This window comes from Frankliniella occidentalis, unplaced genomic scaffold, assembly GCF_000697945.3.
Source record: "Frankliniella occidentalis isolate FOCC.00 unplaced genomic scaffold, Focc_3.1 Scaffold162, whole genome shotgun sequence".
Classification (NCBI taxonomy): domain Eukaryota; kingdom Metazoa; phylum Arthropoda; class Insecta; order Thysanoptera; family Thripidae; genus Frankliniella; species Frankliniella occidentalis.
Genome location: NW_026267288.1, coordinates 274,212 through 279,727, shown reverse-complemented (window position 1 = coordinate 279,727; position 5,516 = coordinate 274,212). Strand labels below are relative to the sequence as shown.

The following is a 5,516-nucleotide window of genomic DNA, read 5'->3' as shown; positions in this document are numbered from 1 at the left end:
AAATTATATTAAAAAGAAGTTGTGAGCCCATAAAGGCAGCCAGGCACAAAACAGACCCTGTCGTCTCCTTTTCCCAGTAGGGAAACAACAACACTGGCCTTATTTTAAGAACAAGCACGCTACATCGAAATGAAAGTAAAGCTGCTCGAATAAGGGAAGGCACGCTGCGCCAACTCGGCACGAGCCCTCGCTCCCCCTCCTCCCCCAGCCATCTGCAGAAGTCTGGTCACGGAAGCCTGCCGTGTCGATCAGAAAGACGCCCTCCTGGTCCACATTCCCGGCAGCGATTGCAGTCTGATCGAACGCAATAACACGCCCCGACAAGCAGATGAGTTCACACAGCATAAAAACAAGTTGCTAGCCGCTATTTTATTTTAAAATCCAGAGCAAGTCAATACCATTTTCAACGAATCGAAGTGCCACCACCGGCACGTTGTCGTCCCCCTTCCTTCGCCCCTCCCCCGCACCGTCCTGGTCCAAGACAAGCCGCCCGCGCTGCGTGCGATCCAGACAGCTTTCCGCGAATCGCTGCCCAGAGCCTTGTAGCTCCTCGACCTGGTCTCCTCCCTGCCCAAGCGGCACGACAAGAAGGTAACGGCAAAACGCACGGGGCTGATTTAAGTTCTAAACTATCCCCAGAACAAATAGGGAGGGAAAAGAGAAACTCCAAAGAAAAATCTCATCTACTCCGATCTTACGATTAGACGGAGTGACGCGGATACTGTCATGTGTCACTTTCCCGCGGCCAATGTTATCTGCAAACTGTGTACCTCCCCTCCCTTCCCCCCTCGTTTTCCTCTCGCTCTGTCAGAGAGAGAGAGAGAGAGAGAGAGAGAGAGACGTGTTGGTTATTCGTGGAAGCGCTGCTCGGCGGTGCAATGCAGGACAGGCGGCCCGAGCATGCCTCGCCCCCCTGCTTGGCGCATTGCACTAGTTCCGTCTCTCTCCCACTCATTACAGGCCGCCGGCAGCGCGACATGGCCTGTACTCTCTCAAAAAGACCCCCATAGTATTCATAGCAGTGTCGGGAAAAAAGCGCAGGGGATAGTGCAGGATGTGTTCTGGACCACCAGTTGACTGGTATGGTGGTACGTACTACCTGCTAGAGGTCTCCACTCCCGCGTTCAAGTCTCCCGACCGCTCAAGCAGCTTGAGTGACTTCAAAACGAAAATGTCTATAAGAAAGAGTGTGTTACGTTGCTAAAAACATCATCAAATCTAGCGACAGCATTAATGCATTGAATGCTGTACACTAATTTTCAAAATAAATATCTTCATCAGGAATATTTTAACCTTTTTATCCATTAGAGATATGTAACAACTCAGAATTCGAATGGCGGGGACTGTGAACAAAGATAGAAACAGAAGGCAACGCAACAGAGCAGATCGTTACAATCAGTAAAGGTTGAACGGATGGATGCAGATGGATTGGATAGTAGAAATCCCTTTCGTTTCAACAGGTTCACTTTTGACAGCAGGTCGTGCAGCCTGGCCGGGCGCGGACTCACTCAATAGCTGCCTGCAGCCTTGCAACCCGAGGAGCCTTTTATCGACATCACACTCTGAAGCCGGGCCACGCTTTGCATTATTTTTGCAGGAGCTTTTAAGGCGATTACAGTCTCGTGATTGGCTCAACGTTCTCTGCCAATGATGGCCGCAACCCTCTACGCGAGCCTCACGACACTCTTTAAGGCAAAGCGAGACGACCAAACTGCTTCGGGAAACACTCACCCTCTCCACACACGACCGAGAGCCGGTCCGAGGGGCATCGGAGACACACAGCACAGACACGCGGCGGGCGCGCGATCCACGCGCTGAGATACCCACAATGGGACGCCTTGATGAGGCCTACTTTTCACGCCTCGCGAGAAGGAGCGTCGTCGCACGACCGGCGCCACAGACACACACACACACATACACTCACGAGGTGTGCGCGTGCCACCCGGGCCGCTCGACGCTTTTGGGTGTTGCGCAAGAGAGATGAGAGATGTTACGGTCCGCACAGAACAATGTCGGCTAATCATGCGGTCACACACAGCAGCAGCGGGCGCCGATACGACACAAGCGGTGCGTAATGGGGCGCAACCGACGTAACTTAGAGACAAACAAAACACTGTTATTATTTCTCGAGTGCACGGGGCATTTTAGAGCTGACATAACATTAACTTTTCTAAATAGATTGTAATAAAAGAGCGATGGAACTTGAAGACAAAAGGCTTGTCCCATAGTGAATAACAAGTAAGAGCCCCGCTAATAAGTGATAAAGATAGAAATATCAGCTCATCAACGAGGACAGAGTTACGAGCAGGAGGTGGGAGGTATAGAACGTTCGACGACAATTCCGCCGCCTGGTCGGAGACTAATGACGAGCAACAAACGACAAGCCGACGACGACTATAGGCGCCGATAATGATAATCCAGTCGGTCGCGGGGCGGCTCGGCGCGCAGGCTCCGTAGGCGCCGCTAATGTGGTGCCAGGTCCGTGGGAGAGCCCGACGCGACGAGACCCGACCTTGCCGAACGGAGGCGGCGGAGTACATATCGGGAGCAGGCGGGAAAGCATTGGGGTAGTGTCTTAACTAATACTGAGACCCTCAGCCAGCAGCCATGGCCAGAGTGCGTCATCTCTTGCCGATATTTAACTGTTTAGCTGATAAAACACGAATAAATTAAAACTATGGTTTCTATTGAAGAATTAATTTGATGTCACATAAGATTTTAGAGCCATCGGAAGGAGATGATCGAAGCTCGGCTGAAGCCCATCAAAAACGTAAACTGCACTTGACAGAGTTTGTTGACATTCAACAATGGAAACACCAAAGTTCAAGATTATTTTTACTCTGCTTATAGATCCGAACTTCAAGAATTCATCGACAGGACATTATCACAGTAGGTCAAGAGCATATGTCGTCTTCGAAATGCATCAAACTTTATTGTTGCGCATTCTCTGCCGCCCCTAATGGAGTGGCCCGCTGTGCCCGGCCCGCCACCGACACGACGCTGGACGTCAGCCTGGTCAGGTGTTGCTGCATTAATTACTGTCGATCCGGCGCCCGCGCGACGTGTCGCGCCACCGGCCGCCGCGGGAGAGCCGAGCGCAAGGCCGACGTATTGTAGAGGCCGGGCATCAGATATCCGTAAGGCTGCGCGGAGGCCACACAAGTCACATGTATGCAATGCCGAGAATTTATAAGAGAGAGAGAGAGAGAGAGAGAGAGAGAGAGAGAGGGGGGGGAGAGAGAGAGAGATTGCGTTAAACATCATCTCGTACTCCAACTCCGTGACACGGAGGGGTACAAGGCCGAGCACGTCCGCGCGGCCTCCTCAGCGAGAGGGGCTGCAAAGCGTTCGCTTCATGTCACACTTAAGGGGAGAGTATACTGAAAAAAATGATAAATCATCTAATTTAATGAATTAATCAAGTTAAAATCTGAACAAGAGATAAAATCAAAAAAGTACTCTATAATTGTTGTAGTATGCACTTTGAGGATTAATTTAAGGTATAGAATGCCAAAAGTCTACCAAAAAACTGTGCGCACAGAAGTTTTCAAAGTTACGTAAACTTTTAAGTTAAAAAACTTCTATGCGCAAAGTTTTTTGATGGATTTGGACATGCTATAGCTTAAATGAGTTTTTAAAGTGAGTACTACTACTATTATAAACCACTTTTTTGAAATTGCCTCTTGTTTAGATTTTAAGGATTTCAGTATACCCTCCCCTTAACACACACACACAATCCCTCGGTGGAAATGAGAAACAATAAAAGCGAAATACAAAGTAAAGGCGCGTCGCGCAAAGGTTTATTACACGCGGAGACGTGGTGGATAGGGCCGCGATGCTGTGCTATATCCACTGTGAAAAACGACAATACGTTGGTTTAACGGGAAAATATTTAATAAAAAAGATACAAGTTCGGATTGTTTAATCTCAATCGATCTCATTATAGACGAGCAAAAGTCGACTGCAGTAAATTTACGACTGAAATCGTTAACTAAAATTGAGTTTGAAATTTTTATTTTGGAAAAACAATAAATGAAGTAAATAATTTAAGAAAGTTTCTTTGTGGGTGATTTGAATGCGCCCGCGCTCGCTCTCGTCAGCCGATCCTGCGGTAACCTCGGCCGGAAAGGCTGCTCTATTTGCAGAGGGAGCGGTGCGGCCCGTGAGAGGAGGGAGGACAGAGCGAGGCGAGCAGAGGGAGAGGTCGGAGAGGCAGGGCCCTTTAGAAGGGCTTCACCAAGTTTGTTTTTACTACGCGGTTCACGGCACTGTAGTACTACTCACAGGTCCCCCAACAGGATTGGCGGCTGCTGTTTCTTGGCATCTTTCGGCCGACTGCATACCTGCACAAACAGACAGAAACCTTAAATCAGCTTGGGGTATCGAGCGATATGGGGCGATAAGTAGAGAAAGGGAGACAGACGGAACGTTCGTTCGCACGGCCTCGAGAGGCGGCGGCGGCGGCTGATCGCCCCGCCAATATAGCCCCTTCTGTCATCACGTAAATGGAGCACGTGCCGCGGTGCTCGCTGCCGCCAACGCGCGCCGCGCACCGCTCCCGGGCACAACAGCGCGCCGTAGCGGCGGTGCACAAAGCCGATCCGTCACACGGCACAGACTCTGGCCGGCCTCCGCCCGCATACCGCCCTTGAGGTAGGCAGGCAGCCCAGGCCCGCGGGGTATCGGTGACCGGCGGGTTGCCAAACCCTGCCTCGGGGCGGGCGTTGTGGGGGTCAAGGGTTTGCGTAGGCCCGCAAAGGCACGGATGTTCAGCGGGTTGCCTATACCTCCTCGGGCGGGCGGTTTTTCCGTCAAGAGGTTGGGCAAACCCGCAAGGCACGGGCGATTGAAGGGTTGCCTATTCCGCTCCCGGCGGGCGTTTTTCACTAGGTTGAGGGCGGGCCCGCAAGACATGAGTCCTTTGCGGGTTGCCTACCCTGCTTCTGGCGGGCGTTTTTCACTCTACTGCCGTTATTGGCAAGTCCGCGGGTGCTCGGCGGTTTGCTTATCCCGCTTCGGGTGGACGTTTTTCACAAGGTTGGACGAGTTCGGTAGGCGCCTGCCCTCACCGAGTTGACTACCCAGCTTCGGTCGGACGACGGGCGAAGAGGTCACGAGCCTCGCAAAATAAGAACCAGGATGCCTCCGCCTCTGCGGATTTCTCTCTTCTTCCCCGACCGTTCTCTGGACGCGCAGCTTAGAGGTCTGCTGCCCCCCTCCACTTTGCCTTTTCTCCATCCCCATTTGGATCTAATCGTCGCCATAACGTATTCAGCGCGCCGGGCAAGTAGTGTCCTAGCCCAGTTTGCCCGGGCCGGGGCGGCGGCCGGGGCCTGACAGCTGAGCGCTCGCCTCGCCAGGGGGCGCGAGCAGCTCCGCGTGCGAGAGAGAGAGACGGATAGAGACAGCAGACCACCAGAGTGAAAGAGAGTGTTGTTGGTCAGACAGCTGGAATGACAACGGGGGCAAGAGAGACGGACCGATGTGGAGAATGCGAGCCGCGCCGCCGCCCCACC

At 52.3% G+C, this 5,516-nt stretch overlaps 1 protein-coding gene across 1 annotated transcript in view; it reads right to left on the bottom strand.

Moving 5' to 3' along the window:
* LOC127750269 (nucleolar and coiled-body phosphoprotein 1-like) overlaps positions 1–5,516 on the bottom strand; it is a 102,011-nt gene that overhangs the window by 81,213 nt on the left and 15,282 nt on the right. Inside the window, exon 3 of the mRNA XM_052271437.1 lies at positions 4,285–4,343. The gene's annotated coding sequence lies outside the window, so the exon portion shown is untranslated. The remainder of the gene's footprint in view (positions 1–4,284; positions 4,344–5,516) is intronic.